Source organism: Alosa pseudoharengus, unplaced genomic scaffold (assembly GCF_046254945.1).
Source record: "Alosa pseudoharengus isolate Yale_2024_CS ecotype anadromous, Long Island Sound unplaced genomic scaffold, YU_APseudo_1.1 YU_APseudo_1.1_scf_3, whole genome shotgun sequence".
Classification (NCBI taxonomy): Eukaryota; Metazoa; Chordata; class Actinopteri; order Clupeiformes; family Clupeidae; genus Alosa; species Alosa pseudoharengus.
The window spans coordinates 34,124,482-34,143,629 of record NW_027468718.1 but is presented as its reverse complement, the minus strand read 5'-3'; the positions used below and the strand labels follow the sequence as shown (position 1 = coordinate 34,143,629).

General features: G+C 40.2%; 1 protein-coding gene across 1 annotated transcript in view; it reads left to right on the top strand.

Moving 5' to 3' along the window:
• The first annotated feature begins 6,276 nt into the window (after positions 1 to 6,276).
• LOC143100698 (E3 ubiquitin-protein ligase TRIM35-like) overlaps positions 6,277 to 19,148 on the top strand; it is a 44,078-nt gene continuing 31,206 nt past the window's right edge. The window contains exons 1-2 of the mRNA XM_076264104.1: positions 6,277 to 6,316; positions 6,425 to 6,491. The gene's annotated coding sequence lies outside the window, so the exon portion shown is untranslated. The remainder of the gene's footprint in view (positions 6,317 to 6,424; positions 6,492 to 19,148) is intronic.

The following is a 19,148-nucleotide window of genomic DNA, read 5'->3' as shown; positions in this document are numbered from 1 at the left end:
CCTGGGAGAGCTTCATCAACATTCCTTCCAATGATTGATCTTGATCCCAGTGATGAATCCTGCATATACTCAACATTGAGGTTTGTGGTAACTCAAGCTCTGCAGTATGATGTTACCCCTGTTCTGACGTTCGACCAACCCCTTTTCTGGAAAGCCTTGACCATTATCCAGTCTCAGCCAAGCAACAATGAACTCAAGTGAATAGTCCTCAGGCTTGGGGGATTTCACATGCAAATGAGCTTCTTGCATTGGACACTTAATGGCAGGGTCTGGACTGGAGGAGCTACTAGAGGTGGTGTATGCTGGAAATACAGTGTGCCACATGATGTCTGGCAAGGCTGTGTCAAGGGCAGTTCGTGGTCACATGCTAGTGGATGCCACACTCAACACCATGTTGCTGGCTGATGCTTACAATGTGCCACTACCAACCAGACACAATAGAACAACCTCCAGTTGAGATGACGCCTGTCGCTGATACTGAGCCAGATGAGGAAGTTCCCGATACCCAAGAAACAGTCACAACTGACTTAAGTATTGCAAGTGAGCTATATGACCAAGTCATGTCCTTTATTATGCCGATAGAAGAAATTTGTTCTGCTGAGGTTTTAGAGAGAATCCAGAGTGCACTCAACAACTACAAGGAAACAATGCATATGAGAACAGCACAGCTTTGGCTGCAGTACATGGACATGATTGATATTCTGGGAAACTTCATCAAAGCTGAGAGGACAGGCAACTGGAGATTGCACCTTCATTGTGTTCATGATATGCTACCCTACTTTGCCGCTTCTGGACACAGACTATATGCAAAGTCAGCCTATGTATACCTGCAAATGATGACAGCCCTACCTGAAACACATCCAGATATCCACAAGAAATTTGAGGAGGGATTTCACATAGTGAGGCGGAGCAACAGGTATTGGGCTGGACTGGCTACTGATCTCATTATTGAGCAGGTGCTCATGAGAAGTTTAAAAACACATGGAGGCTTAACAAGAGGGAAAGTATTTACAGAGACTCAACGCTTGGTGTGGGTCCTCTCAATGCCAGCATGTGCAAACATCAACAATGCTATGCAGTCCTTCACGGGTGTCTCATATGCAAGGGCGTAGGTTTGGTCTCAGCTTTGGTGGGGACACATCCCCAAATTCTGTTGTCACAATACCAACATTATTGTTTCAATACTAAGTGAAGAATCTCGATTTTGATACTTTTGCCATTTTTTAAAATTTGATTTGGTTTGTGTGATTTGTGAGATCATTCACATCAGTGGCAATCATAGAATTTGATTGACCCTCCACACACACACACACATAGAAAGCGATGGTTGTCATAGGTTTCTATTTCATATTTTGGAATTCATATAAACGTTATATTGTTAATTATTTATAGTATTTTATGATCTGCATAATAACTAATAGTTAAACATATTTAGTAATTTGAATACATCACATTGATATTTAAACTATTAGGCTACACTTGTCTTTAATATCATCACATTTGTGGTGTGTAGGCTAAAAAACGAATTGAGTGTCTGTTACTTTAAGTAGCCTAGAACGTGAACGCAATTAGCTTTCAGTCTCACGGTTTTAGGCTAGTGAAAAATAGTTTTCGTAAGTGCAAGGATATGTGGATTCAATTCATCATGTTTGCTATGCCATTAGATAAAATAAATGTTCAAAAAACTAACAAGTCAAAGAAAATCTTTCTGGGATGAGATCACAGAAGAGATATCTGATGCCTCGCAATGTTCATATGAGTATAATGCACCATAGTTTATCTTTTATTTCTTTGCATTGTGCAGGCTACATTCACAAATACATTACGCTACATAAACAGAATATAGGAACAGGAAAATGTCTCGGATCCATAGTTTATTGCGACTGCAAGATTGGCAGCCCAATTAACAGTCAGTGATGGTGACTTCTATTCTGTGCTATAGCCTATGCGACTGTCCATGTGGCACACCAACATGACTCCTAACTTTGGTTGAAAGATTACAGAAGCTAGGTTTAGCTGTGATATCCTGAGTAATATCCTAACAACTAATGTTATTTTACACAGTAAAATCCGCATTTGAAAGCCTGGTCGCCAGTTGCCAATTTGTATGGCTGTTTGTTATTTTGCCTACTTAGACTCTGCATAATGATACAGCTTTGTCCCCTTTCTTCTTCTTGGGTGGCATAACTGATCTACAAACCACAAAAAGGGGCAAACATGTACATGCTGAGGGGCAAAGGGAATATCAAAATGTTTTACTCTGGCCTTTTATGGGGTATGTATTGGCAGACAGCCCTAAACTAAAGTTGTCGTTGACGCACCCGTTCGCTTGACTGCCAGTGCAAAGTAGCCTGTTCTTTGACACTCTCCGTGCGTGTAGCGGGCGTGTCAGATAACCCTTCCCCCTCGTTTTTTTAGCCAATCAAATGACGATGTTTCTTGTACTGTCGTGCTGGCTGTTGGAATAAACAGCAGCACAAATAAGTTCGCTAAAATATTGGTGGAGACAATTTTGTCAATCTAAAATTTTGTGGGGACTAGTCCTTAGCGTCCCACCCTAAATCTACGCCCATGCTCATATGAGACCAGCGACCAACATAAAGACCTGTCCAAGGCCAGGCAAACTAGAGATGTCAGTGACACTCTTGCCCTGGTCACCTATCTCGAAGAGAAAGACCCATTTACTGAGAACCCTTCCCTGCACAACATTGCTAATGGTATGACAGCCCAGCAGGGAGTCAATGTTGAGAAATCAAGGGAAATTGGGTGCAAGATTTTGGAGTCTATGGTAGGGAAACCAGTGGAGGAATTCACCTTCAGGAAAGCTGACCAAGCTTGCATCTAGATCAACTGTCAAGATCAAAGGAAAGACAGTGGTAGTGGATCTGCAGCTGTTATTCCAGCGGCTTGTAGCAGTGAGAGACCGCTGTGAAGATATGCCATCGCTGTTCAAGTATGAACTCTGCAGTCACCTGCCTGCTTTGTTTGAATCATCCTACCTCCCCCTACAGGCAAACAAGGCAATTCTTGCCAATGTCCTCTAGAAATCTATTGAGCAGGAGCAAAGACAACCCAGCAGTGATGTCCAGCATGTCCTGGATGGGGGTGCATTACTACATCGTCTACCATGGCCACAAGGGTCCACATGACCGTGTGTGTGAAATGTCAGATATGTCACACAGAAATATGGTACGGCTACTGTCATAGTCTTTGATGGCTACAAAGAAGAACCAGCAATAAAAGACGCCACTCAACTGCGTCAAACAGGTTTTACTCCCGGTGTGACTGTACACTTCTCTGGTGACATGATCATCCAATCCAAAAAGCACCATTTCCTTAACAATAAGGAAAACAAACAGCGGTTCTTGGTTTATCTCAGTGATAAACTTGAGAGGGCTGGGTGTATCACAGACCATGCAAAGCACGATGCAGATGTGCTCATTGTCCAAACTGCCATTGCCTCTGCAAGAACAAAAGACACAGTCTTAGTAGGTGATGACACAGACGTGCTAGTACTCTTGTTGCATAATGCTGATCTGAATAAAGGAGCTGTTTCACCAGAACCGAAGAAAGCAACAAACACAAGACGGACATAAAGCAGATGAAGGTTTTACTGGGTCCCAAGGTGTGTGACAATCTCCTCTTTATCCATGCCATTTTAGGCTGTGATTCTACATCTCGTCTATTTGGCATAGGAAAGGGAATGGCACTGAAAAAAGTAAAGAACGACATAGCTTTCTCAAACAAGCTAAGGTGTTCAGCCAATGACAGGAAAATGTGGGGAAAAGCATCATCATTGCAGCAGGTGAAAAAGCTCTAGTATCACTGTATGGGGGCAAAAAGGATGACTCAGGATATGCTAAGATACAGGCAATTCTGTATTAAAGGATGACTCACTGGATATGCTAAGATACAGGCGATTCTGTACTAAAGGATGAATCACTGGATATGCTAAGATACAGGCGATTCTGTACTAAAGGATGAATCACTTGATATGCTAAGATACAGGCGATTCTGTATTAAAGTAACTCATAACTCACCTCCAGTGGAACCTCAATCTCTCCAACAACAACAGCTGCAAAGTTCAGTCTTCGGGTCTTTTACCAAATGAAGGAGTGAAAAGGGGGAAGTGAAAGTATGGACCCAAAAGACTGGGGGTGGCATGTTTTGGATGGAAGATTTATGCCAATGACCGATCAGCCTGCGGCACCACCAGAAATATTAGATGTAGTCTGCTGTAGTTGCAAGAAAACTGCAGCACAAAGAGATGCACATGCAAAAAACATGGACTCCCTTGCACTGACATTTGCGGAGACATGTTCCATGTCGTGGTACTAGCTTTACAAACTCACAGTTGCCTGATTTATCATATGAATACGACCCAGATGGGAAGAACTAAGCAAAGAACAAACCAGGAACTGATATAGGGGGTGCCAGAACCAAGAGCCACAGAGAAGGGGTCGAGGATCCAGGCTGGATAAAAAAAAAAAACATTTAAAAAAAATTAAAACAAAAACAAAAACACCAAAAAAACAAAAACACCAAAAACAACCTCCCCTTTTGTTGCTACCTTGTCGTGGTGGGGAGGCTTGTTCCTCCGTGACCCTGAAGACTATACCGGTGGGGGTTATACCCCTGGCAGGTACTACCAAGCCAGGCAGTTTTCAGGTTAGAGGCCAGTCTAAAAGCAGCAGGATGATTGGATGAAGATTGGGCCGATATATTTATCATACATATGAATGGTGTTTCTGCCTGTGATGCAAATTAGGACATATTCAATAAGTGTAAAGCTCATGTGCATATTCAAAATAATTTCAAAAGAAACATGTAATACAAAAAAGTTACTATTGGGTGTATTTTGGGCATGTTCGATTAGTGTGTATAGCTCATTTGCATATTAAAATTAATTTTCAAAGAAACTTGAAAATACTTTTCATGGGTACTTTCATTATGTAAAGTTTCATTTAGATAGCCACATTGGGGTGTGTTGTTGCCTATTGGTACACATTTAGGATTGATGAGAAATTAACATATTTCCTGAACTAGGATTCAGGACTTTTAGTATGTTGTTCTGGACACCTCATAAAAATGATCTATGCAAAAAAAAAAAAAAAAAAATTACAATTAGTACAATTAGTCTGTTGGAAAACGCTACTTTGCCTGGACTATTAGTAGAACTGAAAGAATTTAAATAATTAAGTCAGCGGAAAAAATACCTGGAGGCAAAGGGAATGCCTTGGGAAAGAGTAGAGATATTCTTAATGATGAAGCACAACAATCACAGACATGGGGTGGGGCTGCATAATGGTACAAAATTGAAAGTGTAGGATCATTATATCACCCTCTGAATGCATGATGACTGGTCACTAAATGTACACATAAAATTAGTCACTAAATGTACACATAAAATTATTTATTGTATGGCCCCCCATGGGGGGCCATACAATAAATAATTGTATGTGTACATTTAGTGACTACAGAGTTTTCTGTGAATATCTTGAGAACCGTAGGGCCTAGGATGACCAATTTCTTGCATACTGTATGTTTCTTGCATATGTTCTTGCATATGTTTGTCTTCACAATTATCAGAATTATGAACAGGCAGGATGGGGGTGGGGTTGTATAAAATGTATTTTACATGTTAAATATATGAACTAATCATGTTTTGGTACTTGTCTAGCACATACCAGTGAGAATTGTCTAGCAGATACCAGTGAGAATTGAGTGTGCATAATGCAATTCAGTGAGACAGAATCATATATGCCTTTCACCTTTTGTTTTTAGCCAGCAGCCAGACCAGCAGATACCCTGACTTTGCTGAATTACTGAAGCTAAGCAGGCTTAGGTTCCTGCTGGAAGTGGTGTTGGTGGCTGGCCAGGAGGTGGCACTCTTCCCTGTGGCCAAAAGCAAGTAGGCTATAACTGTAGCTTGACAGGTTCTGGTGGTAATGGGTAAAAAAAACTTTTTTTTACCAACAAAAGCAATTGCGCAAAAGGGCCGTTTTGCCCCAACGGTGGGGTAAAACGCCCCCCAAGGGTGGGGTAACATGCCCCCACCCTGTCAAAGCAATTTGACAGCATTAATAGCAAAATCAAAAAAGCAATTTAACAGCATTAATTGCAAACATAATGTATAGGAATAGTCAACATAGTGCATAGAAATAATAACAACAACATTTTACTTCATCTAGTGATTAGTTTGTGAAATATGGGGGGCGTTTTCCAACAAAGTCATGTGACTGACCAGAGGCTTGTCCCAGAGCATAAAAGGGACATGCCTCTTTCACGTTTCCTTCTCGCTTCGCTGCCGAGACCGGTAAGTTTGAAATAGCCTATGTGTAATCCCCAAATCGTGCAGGCGCTTTGGTTGATATGCGATTTCTATCAGAAGTTAGCCTACTAAACCTTGTTTATTTGAATGCAGGAAGAGCTACTGGTGATCACGCCTCCTAATACACAGCGCATGAGAATCCGTTTTGCTGTAGACTACGGTAAGAAAACACATTGTTTCTACCATCTGAAACTTTTCTTGTTTCCCCACACCCCACACGTAAAGGGTTAGCCCTTTAAGCTGATCGTTATTTATAGGTGTCACGATTTCGATTTTAAGTCGAAATCGATCGAAATTAGCCTACATCTCAATCTCGAACTTTGAACTCAAAGGTAGAATCAACGATAGTCACACCCCCAATGTCACGTAAAGCGCACACACACACACGTTAAACTGCGGAGTTCATTCTAACTTTAGGCCAGCTAGTTAAAAAAAAAAAAACATCAACTGGCTGAAGTCGAAGCCCCTCTTGCTACTCTGAAATCACTGGTGTGGAAGTATTTTGACGTTTATTCACGTCAATTAACACTGACTTACAAGTGAAAAGATGATCTAGTTAGGGCATATAAAATGCACATCAATAAGTGTAGGCTATATTCCATGAACACTAACCTTGGATCTCTTAGGAATGTGCAGAAACAATCATTCTCAATTCACTATGTTTAATGTTTGCTTTACAACTTCACGGTTGAAACAGTTTCAAAACAAAAAGCGGTTTCAAAATTAAAGCCCCCCCGAAACAGAATAGTTAAAAAGAAAAGTTAACAACATAAGGAATGCATTAATTAGCCTGGGTGCCAGCCGAACTTAGTCCCGCCCACAACATTTGAGGTCGGGAAGTTCGGTCTGGCATGGTGCATTCAGAGCACCTTGGAATGACAAGGACCGCCCCCATGGCTACTTTGTTTTTCCGACAGCAAGTGTTCATGTGCTTTGCCATCGGAATGTGTGACAAACACGGATGCCACAACAAAGGATAAAACATAAATTCACTAATCCTAAACAAACAACTGTATTTGCTTAAAATATAGTGTACACTCTAAAAAACATTGGGTTAAAAACAACCCAATTTCAACCCAATCACTGGGTAAATAGTGGTCGAGCCCAGCACTGAGTTATATTAGCCCTGAAAATTGGGTTGTTCGGTTAACCCAATGAGTTGGGTTGATAGTCTAACCCAAACATTGGGTTATCGTAACAAAACTGTTAGGTTAAACCTACATAATTGTTGGGTAGGCTATCTTATACAACCCAGGATTTATATTATTTTCACTGTCATTTCTGGGTTATGATGACCTAATTTATGGGTTATTCTAAGTATCTTATTTTTCTCCTTAATCCAATCATATTAATTGATAATAATTCAAATAAATGTTTGCAAATCATTAATGTTACAATATAATGTTTTAAAATCCATCCAATGGGCAACAATAGCCATGCAATGAAATAAAACAGTTCGACATTTATTTATTTGACAGTTTATTTTTTGAACAGATAGCTAGAAAAAGCTTGTGATACTTCCATGGCAGGCAGATTCCACCGTCTGTTTTGGGGATCACCCCTGTGAATCAAAGAAGAAAAAAAGAGTGCATTAATCACTGTTATTTACAGAACTTTATATCAAGATTTTCATGAACCATTATCATTGAATGATGTTGACAAACATTAAAAATCCACCAGGAGACAAAATATTAGCGCAACACACTCGGAAACCATGACCACCTACTGTATGGAGTTGTTATAATAACTTGTAGCTTCTAGTTCTAGTAACGTTAGCTAAATGACTGTCTGATGCTACAACCAGAGCCCGTCTTCTCTGCTACCAACAAAAACACCCAGTAAAGTTAAGTTACATGGCTATAATATGAAGCTACCCTGAATGAATTAATAAGATGTTGTTTGCCATTATTATTACCATACGTGTGGCTTGTGAAGAGACTAACATTACTTCAACTGTGTTGGCTAATATTAGCTGACAAACGTTAGCTGCAACCATAGACTAACGTTAGTCTAGGCTACAACCACCACGAAGCATATTTAATTAGCATTGATGATAGCTATATGGTCTGCTAATGTTAACCAGCTTGGTATGCTCATTTTAGTTCGTTGTAAAAGTTTGTTTTGTTTCTGTCAGCAGTTCATACCCAGTGAACAATGAACTATGTTTTTATGAGTCTGTCTTTGTGTATATTTAACATGAACAGTAATTGTAAGTTAATGTTAGCTAACGTTAGTTAGCATGAATGACACAATAACGAAATTGGCAGGCAGAATATCCATTCATATCATGAGGGTTGCTTCTACATCTCTGGGTGGACTTTTAAAATCCGTCTGGATAAAACATTTAAAAAAAGTTAAAGATACATACCTTACGAAATCGCCTGATTTCCATTGCATGCTGACAGCTGGTGGACTGGACGGTTGGAAGAATAACGATGTTTTTTCGAATTCTCAAATAACTATGCAGCTGTGTTAAAGTCACCCAGGTGCTGGGTAGTGTACTCCACGTCAGGTGGGAGAGAGGAGGGGCGCTGTCCTAAACTATCAACCCAACAAGCTGGGTTACAGAAAATAACCCAACATGAGTAAAAACAACCCCACAAAATGCCCTGACAGCCTCAACCCAGCGTTTGGGTTGAGAAAATAACCCAGTATTTTTTAGAGTGTAAGATGCTCGTGAAAGAAAGATATGCAGCTTTCAAGTGACAAAACGGCAAATTCCCAAGTTCACATTAAAACTGTTGGACATGAAAGGCCACATGGACTACAAACGAACTACAACATGACGACAAAAGTGATGACGAGCCCCTAACTGGGCTAGCCTGGCTAGCGCCACCACTTCTCAATGAGACTTGGTCTGGGAACCAAACGTTAATTTTCTCGTATTTGAAAAAAATGCCCAGATCTGTTTATTGGGTGCCACGGATGTCTATCAAATGCGTCTGTGCATAGCTCATCCCCTATCTCAGGCGAAAATTTGCTCCATGGTCTCCAGGCTGCCTTAGCAGCGTGAATCAAATCGTGCGCAAGGCAGCATGGGAACACCCAGGCTATAACTGGGCAACTCTGTTAGCAAAATCTAGCCCCAGTTTCCGACCTCTGACTCACACATTAAGTGACGTGAATGACGCTGAATGATGATGTTTTCACTCGGAGAAAGGTTTTTCCGAAGCCCATGAACGCTAGGTTACTCTGTTGTGGAGCAATGCTCGCCCGAAATCTGGCGGACCAATCAAATCGGTCTTTACCATGATAGACAAGGCGCTGTTGCTCATCTGTCTATCACGTCATCTGAGCATGCTTAGGTTGATTATGAAAAACGCTGTGGCTAGAAGGAGACAGATGGCTTCTAGGACCCCATATGGAAAATGCATATTATTTCAATGAGGTTTTATCACTGAAAATGATTATTTCTGAAAACTCTGGCCAAAGTTGAGATGTGGGAAAACTTGTGGTTTCACCTTCATCAAGGGAAAATATGGGGGGGTTTTCCTGCCATTAATAAAATTTAAATGAAAACAGTGAAATTAAAATGAAAAACTCGTTTTGCCATTTAATTTTCAAAGTGTCAGTGCAATTATCCTGCCAAATTTAAAAATAAAATGAAATATATAGGCTACATTTGACTTTTAATTTTCCTGATAAACACGATACATTTGTGACAAAAATAAAAATAAATTGAAAACGTCTATTTGTCATTTCATTTTCATTACCATCCTGGTATATTACTGCCAAAAATGAAAATGCAAACTTCACTTTGACTTTGCCTTTTCCTGACAATGCGCACAATGTATGCCAAAATGATAAATAAAATTAAAACTGACACCTGCTTGCGATTTATTTTCCATTTCTCGATTTTCACAAGTTCACAACATGCAAATGAGCTGCATTGTTAATGAGATGTATGTGGGTGGTGCTCTGGTGACGACAAATGCAAGTGACTAAGGGCGCCATTCACTTGCATTAGAATGAGGGATAGCCGTGACACTAAACACCTCCTCTTAAATTTACAAGGCATTAAACAATTTGATAAACATAACGTTTTTAAAGACTTGCATAAAAACAATTGATTGGTGCTGTGAATATGTACATAAGCAGCCAAATTCGCCTGCAATATTCTGATGTTGCTGGCTAACTCTTGTATTGCTAATGTTTACCGCTAGTCCCGGTTAGCTAGCTAAAGGCATCGTCTTGGTGTAGTGTATAGGTCTAATTGAGTGCCTGTCACTTTAAACGTTCGTGAGGGAACCCTTGCAAATTGCAATTGTAACACAGTTTAAAGGCTGCTGATGTGTGGATGCAACTCATAACGTTTTCTACATAGTTAAAATAAAGGTTCGTACTTCTCCTTGGGACAAGCACTTTTGAATTTTGGAAAACACTTTTCCACTTACATCGGGATTTTGCAAACATTCAGTGTCAGAGTCAATAAAATGAGCCCTTCAACGAAGTTGACAAGCAGCTGTAAGTAGGCTAAGCATGCTAAATTCGACATCCAAACAGTATTCTAACGTTAGCTTTGAGATACTGCTTGATTGCATAACTTAACTTAGTTTAGTCTCTTCAATGTAGCCTACTATGTTGTGATAAGATCTTAGCAGAGTTATCTTCAATGCAGCAGTTTTAAACAAATTTGCGCAGCATGGTCACGATGCTAAGCGGATTTAATAGCAATTTAGCCAGACGTCTTCTATGCAATGCTTCTATGTGGCAACAACAATCCTTCAACAATTGTGAATTTTGTTAAATGCACATGCAGAGGAGGGGCAGCGGGCTACGAGAGAGAGCGGGGCGGGGCAAGGAAATGCTGCGTGCATAAAAAGCGCAGCTCAATGGCAATGCAAGGATTTGATCTTATATTTAATTTAAATTAAATTAAACATAGAATATTTATGTGTGGCGGCCGATTTTTATTTTGTGGCGCCCCGCCACAGATTAGTCAATGTATGGGAAACACTGCCTATTATTCATAAGTAAATGTCTGAGAAAACAGTGATGGCCAGGGCTGGACTGGGACAAAAAATCAGCCCTGGCATTTTTGGCCCAGGTGGCCCACCCACCGTGATTGGGCACACACTTGTCCTGCAGACAGTCCTAAAATATGTGTGCATTCTATGATACGAGTTGCCTAGTGTTCTGCGTTCATGTGATATTGGATCCTTCAAGAGGGGTCTCGAGACTTATCTATTGATCTTACACTTGAAATAATTAATTATTAGGGCTGTAACGATTTACGATTCGAAACCGAAATCGCGACATTCATATCCACGATACTGTGTCGCGGTGTGAAAAGGCAGAATCGCGACACACCCTTTCTAGTGTTTCACGCAGTGCTTTGCAGCTTATGCTGCAAAGCAACCCACAACTCCCGCTTTACTTATCGGTAGCCTACGTTGTCCAAAAACAAACAAATAAATAAATAATAATTTCATACCTCTCCTTGCTTTCATTGTAGACTATGTGTGCAACTTTACCAAACAGTATAGAAGTAAACCCCCTCTCCTTGCCCCGCTCTCTCTCGCGCTCCCTCCCTCTCACTCTCCCTCCCTCTCCTGCTCAATGAACACACGTGACTTAAATAAAACATTCACAATCGTGAAATCAAGGACTCATAGACGACTAGCTAAATTACTATTAAATCCGCTTAGCATCATTAGCATGCTGCACATATTTGTTTAAAAGTCTTGCATTGAAGTTGACTGATCATCTCAATACCAACGTTTCCCAAAAGGGCCTGTCCCAAGGAGAACAAGTATTACCTTGAAACTTAAACACACATGGGGAAACTGAACAGTCCAATCAGTAGACTGATAGGCTAAGCTATATGCTACTTTGTTTACAATATTTCCAGGCTTCAACCAGACAGCTGAATTAAAGAGGTAGAGTTGTAATAAAAAATAGTAGGCCTAGGCTATAAGCTAATCTGCATAAAGTGTGCTGTCATAAATATCAGTCATTCAGAAAAATATTTTTATACCAGGATATAAAATAATAGATATATTATATTGTAATACTCTGGTGTTCTAAGGGAGGCTATTAAAATGTTATTTAATAAAATGTCTAGCCCCCCCCCCCAAAAAAAGAAAAATCGAGATTCGTATCGAACCGTGGGTCAAAAATCGTGATACAAACCGAATCGTGAGGTTGGTGTATCGTTACAGCCCTATTAATTATAATAATTACCATACATGTATGATACCATACATATCATAAGTCTAAGGATTAAAATAATTAATCCTTAGACGTATTATTTGTATGGTATTTAAATGTTATAACAGTTTGCTGAAAAAAAGTTTCATATTTTGTCACTTCGGACAAAAGTGTCTGCTAAATACAATAACCATAACCCTTCCTAAAGAGAGCTGAGAGTAGTAGCCTATATGCCCTGGAAAAGAGCACCAGTACAAAGGAACCAGTGTACTCACTCACTTTTGATTGACGGCCTGGAGACCATACAGTACACAATATCCATGCTCAAGTGCAAGTAATTGCCAAAGATGAAGAGTTTAAAGTATAATTTCAAATGAGTTTAACTCATTGAATGCCAAGCTGGCGGAAGCTTTGTCCTTAAGTGCCAGCAATCTAGACCATTGTTGATGATTTTTGTACAGCCACAGCATATTCTGTGTTATAGCTATGAACACATACAATGGCTCGTTTGAAAGGTGAGACTTTAGCTCTCAGTGGGGGCAAACCGTGTATTTCTACACACCTCTGTTCCTGAGAAATCCCAAGCTAAACAGTGGTTAGTTTTCATCAAAATCCCTGTTTTTTTTCTAGAAATGGAGATATTGCGTCTTTTATGACCTGAGAAGTGTTGCCTGCAAAGTTTCTGGGAAGAGATCTAACGAGACCTGCCACCTAGTGATAAACCCACGAAAATAAATGACCTGATTTTGACGTTGGCGTGCATGTCACTGATAGGCTAATCAGTGACTGATTCGAAACAAAGCGGCAACCATCAAAAGCCGAGTTAAGATCAAACGTCCAGATAAAATGTCCAGATCTTGCGCTTTTTTATGAATTTTCGATCGTCATATATTTAATTTCCATTCATCACAGAGTTCCCAAAATCACATATAAGGTGTGTTAGAGTGTCTAGTTTCGTAATAAAAAAAAAAAGCTAAAAACGTAATATTACGTTGTTGGCACTCAACGCATGGGAAGGAAAAACGTAATATTACGTTTTTGGCACTCAATGAGTTAATGTCATTTAATTATACAAGTATGTATTGCCAGTAAAGTCAGTCAAAATGTTGCCTTGGCCCACACCAATGAACAAGAAAGATTTACTTATAACAAGGTAACCTTTAAAAGAGTGAGAAATGGAGAGAAATGTCTGCTAAGTTAAGGTATAATTAATTAAGCTTAAATGTCTGGGAAATGTAGAGAGACAGCTGTATACATTGTATACATGAGCATAGTAGAACAGGCTGCATGGCCCTCTGAACACGCTGGACCTTTTAGCATAAGTTGTGAAGGATAAGTCATGATAAATTATAGATTCAGTTGGTAACCATATTTTCTAGAAAATGTAAGGAGAGCTGAATATAGTGTAAACTCACAATGAAATAACAAAACGTAAACAATGGAAATAACAGTGGAAAGCTGCATGGCCCTCTGAACAACACTGGATTATTAATCACACAAGTGAGAGCACCTGAGAGAGAAGAACAGAGGGATAGTTAGTCATGATCACATTACTTTCTGTCTAATAGATTCATTACACCACAAATAATTTCATAACATTGATAACATAAATCTCACAAACAAAAGTAGTTTCTTCATTAATCACTCTTCTCTGCAACTTTGTCAATGACCGTGTCTGTATCCAAGGCCACAAGTATGCCCTTTTCCGTTGTTGGAGGTCAGGCAACTCCTCAGTCTGCTGTTTATGTATTTCAGTGTTGAAAATGAACATTCACAGGTCACCTGGGTTCTTGACAGTGTCAACAAAACCTTGTATGCAAGTCCATGCAGGTGATATGCATCTGTGAGCAGGTTGAATCTCTGAAGAATCTGAAAGCAGCACAGAGGGTAATTTTTAAAAATGCTATGCAAATAACAACAAACTCAATCTCAGACTGGGCCATGTCATGTAAGGAACATGGTGCTGCCAAAAAACGGAAACATAGCCTACATTGCAGAGCCACTTCAACTTTATTATTATATGGTGAAATAAATGTTACACTACTCAGGCGTGTGGGAACCTATTTTTGACCAGGGGTGCTGAATAACAAAAATAATGGATGTCCGACGATTTCTCCCCTCCTGGACATGTTTCGGATTTTGACTGCTAAATACATAATTTTAGTGCGGTGTGCGGGTGATGGAGACAAGTTTTAGGGATCAATAAAGTATATCTATCTATCTATCTATCTACCTCCTGGGCAGCCACAAATTCCAATGTTCCGCGACAGCACTCCGACTCCACTGCACCCACCCTAACCCCACAGAAGCGCACTTGACATCATTAGCCTATTGCAGTATAGCTAAGGAAATTACTTTTCTGATCGTCAAAACCACACCAGAGATGTTTGGCTTTAAATATAGGCTAATAATCAGGCTGCAATGATCTCGCAAATAATTCCTGAATAGCCTAAAGTGTGTCGTCTCCACAGCAAGAATGTGTCCTAATAATTTCTATCTTAGCGACTAGTGAAATGATTTCACTAGCTATAATTTATTAATTTTGCAAAACTGTACAACACAATTAAAGTTTCTGTCAGCTTATCCATGCTTTTTTGAACGTATAAATCGCATAGAATAGGCCTATATCAATCGTAGGCCTACACACTTGATCGATATCACCTAGGGTGACCAGATGAGATTGGCTGAAATTCGGGACGCTTTTTTTTTCGTGTGTGTGTGTGTGGGGGGGGGGCGGTGTGGTAGGCCTACAGCGAATTCTCAAACCTGTACCAAAACACATTTTTATTCAAACATCAAGTCTGCCTCAAAATACAACAGAGAAATCATGAACTCAAAATGTCATTGTGGGAAAAAAAAAACAATGACTGCGTAACAGTGCAAATCAGACCTTTCAGAATAAGGATAATAGCCTTATTAAACGCTAATAACAAGCCTTGCCAAAATTATGGGTCATTAAGTAAAAATACAAAATAATTGTTAGATTAAGTAGATTATGTTAAAACGACATGGACATTAGGCCGAACTTCCGACGTATTTTTTTTGCACACACGCTGGCTCTGCCTGCTGCGCTGCCTGCACATTCAATGTCCTCGGCTTCGCGAAATCAGTGCATATTCGCGCCTAATTATAGAACGTCAAAAAGAAACAAAGTAGCCGGGCTGCATCCAGACACTTAGCTGCCGTCTGGGGCTGCATGCAGTCGACTCAACCTCTCTACAGACAGTTTTTAATGTTTATCAGAAAATAACTACTCAGTATTCTGATTGAGTATAATTTATAAATATTTATATATAATAATCTATAAAGATCAGTGGCACAGCCCCATGCTTCTCTGACGTGACGAAGCTAGCACGTTATTAGCAGCGGTTAGCTAACTATGCTAACGTTAGTTATCTACAAGTCTCCTCCCATAGATATATACACTAGATGTCGCCTTGACTACTGCTGTTCATTGGAACGAATGCGTCAATCGAGACGCCATCTTGCTTCAGTGATCCACTCCTCTATAATGCATTAGCGTCAATCTGGGCAAAGATCTAGCGAAAATAAAATCACCATAAATCGTCAAAATCTCAAGCAATTATCTAGTTTTTTGGGTTGTTCCAACTGACAGGCATGTATTTATGGTTGAGTCTAGAGAAAACTAAGCTTAAGACGATAATAAAGATACATTTTAACCGTCTAGCCCCATAGACTCCCATTCATTCTGCACTAGCTAGCGGCGGCCCCTAGAGGAACAATGAGTAAACTGCAACCAGGTTCGATACAATGAAAGTAAACAGGCTCTTCGTAGACAGGCTCTGGTTGAGGCCACATACCCCTCGTCTCGTTTACTCATGTAAGTTGTAATCTCACCAGAAGTTGCTGTAGATCTGTAGAACATTTACCTCTGCTACTACATAGGCTACGCCAGTCGTTACTTTTATAATCATGGGTCAGTGCCATGGGCAAACGAGATAGCTGAATTCATAAATGACAAAGCCATGAGAAAGGTGATTTTCTTACGTTTCAACAACAAAGAAGCCGATCTGCCATCATTGTGAGAAGTTCCCAAATTTGTCGCTAATCGCTAAAAAGGTTTTCTATCGCTGGGGATGGCCAAACGTCGCTAAATAGGTAACGCTGACAATACAGGAGAACTAGTTTAGCGCTTCAGATCCCTGTACCATGATGGCGGCGGTGTTGACGCATGCTGAGAAGCAGAAGGCGACATCTAGTGTATATATCTATGGTCTCCTCCAAGTGACAATCAAATACAATGCTGCCTGGCAATGCTGAAAACAATTGACCTCTCCAGAAACTTCCGTATCCATCCAACTTCCGGGCGTGGATTGTCTATGAGAAATAACATGGCGTTTCGAAATATCATACAGGTAAAACATCTGTAGGTAGCGAAGTTGAAAAAGCTGGTGGGCAGATTGGCCTATACACTTCTGCCATATAGTTTCCACTGGATGTTTTGATTGTCGGTGCCGTTTAAGTAGTATACTATAGACTATACTACTTAAACGGCACCGAAAATCAAAAAATCCAGTGGAAACTAGATCGCAGAAGTGTGTAGGCCAATCTGCCCAGCAGCTTTTTCTACTTTGTCACCTACAGAGTTTGACCGGTACGATCTTTCAAAACGCCATGTTATTTCCCATAGACATTCCACGCCCGGAAGTTGGATGGATACGGAAGTTAGGAGGCGGGATATATTCTGGAGAGGTCTATTAACATCCTTATTTATCTGACTTACATTGAGTTGACTGTGTGGCTTAATCCACAGATGTGGTGGAGCACTGTTTCGTTATGGTTTGCTAAGGAGTAACCCTTTGCTTTAAAATAGTGGAGATCTGGGACCAGAGAATTTAATCTAATTTAACATAATTAGAAAACGTAATCAAGATTGAAAGGCATTTTTCTGTGTATCGGTGTTTTGTTAATCCCACATGTCATTTGACTGTCCTTTTCAACTCACTCAACTCAATATCACTATAAAATCCCATAAAACCGGACAAATATCAAGGCTCCCAATACATTTCTATGGAGCCGTAAGGTGAAGGCCATGTCTGCCTGCACGGAGCTACTGGACTGCCATTGGCTCATCTGCATTCGATGGGCGGTGTTTTGCGAACGGTCAATTGCACTCTTTTACAAGTGCGGATCATGTGTGTGTATATATATATATATATATATGTGTATATTTGTGTATATTTTCAAGCAGGCTGTCAGACTGTTGCCGTGCAGCCTGTTCCGCAAGTCTGTCTTGATCTATACACAGAGAGTGAATGAAGTTTAGATTATTGTATACTTTTTTGTAAGATTTACAATTTTGAATTAGAATGTTTGGCGAACGATGATAGATATATAGCACGATGACATTCAACCAGTTGCCACTGTTCGGACGCATCACACGATTCGGAGGAATATCACATATAGGCCTACCCGTAAATCCTCAAATTATGACCAGGATAATAATTGCCTACCAGTAGTCCACGTGTAAGAGCCATATTTGGGTTTTGTGAACTGATCTGTGGAATAAGTGCAACTAGTTTAGTTTACATTATTACATTATAGAAATGTGGTTTTCAGTTAACGAAATAATATAGTTTAATTTAAGAAATGTCATACTTACCTTAATTACCCTGAGCAGTGCGTTACCTGTACGTACTTACCTGATTACCTGTCACATGGTAGTAGACACACCCCTTTCACATGCGAAGTGGTGGCTTTAATTAGGCCATTCACAAAGTTTCAGCGGGTTAGATGGCAAGATGGTACAGTTTTCAGACCGCAAATTACCGCTTCAGTTTTCTTTTATTTTCATCATTTGTCCATACCTGAAAGTCAACCGGATTGTCTGAATAAATACAACATCTAATTTACTTCAACTCTCCGTGCGTGCTTTCTATGGATTGTGTGTCGGGAACCCTTGCCATTAACCTCACGTGGCAAGTTTAGTTGGAACAGCCACTTCATTGTCTGAAAACTACCGAAGACCGTCGTCTTTGAAAGAACTAAAGGACCAACTTGTGGATTAACGCCGAACATTGGATACTTACCTCTTGATGGAACGACGCGTTTGGCCTAAACGGACTTTATGAATGGAACGTATCGTAATAGGAGCAATCCATGAATGAGCCTAACACCACAAGAATTGGAGGCTCTGCAGCCAAACGTCGGCAAACCGAGTGAGTAAACGAACTGTGAAAGTGTAAACTATCGTTGAATAGACTTGGACAAGTTTATAAGACTTTATTGACGTGCATTGTGAACTGTTGAACATCACGATGTCGAAACGGCAAAATAGACTGGCGAAAGAGACTGGCAAACTTTTAAAATCTGAAATGGCTTCTCGACGGGGAAAGACAGATGAATGACATTAGATCTTTGCTTGTTGAAAATGTAAATGAGGACCGAGTGGAGAAAAAGATGCAAGTGCTACACCAGTGGTCCCCAAACTACGGCCCACCACCTCATTTTGGGTGGCCCCCCAAAACATGTCCGTGGTATATAGCAACCGGCCCGCACGGGAGTACGACATCGTCAAACTACCTCCGCAATTTCCCCCATTCATTCTCTATGGCGAGTCTTAACAGTACACATGTAATACTCTTTTTGTCCACTGGTGGTTGTTTTGACGCTGTTTCGCGTTTGCCATCAAAAACAGAATGAAATG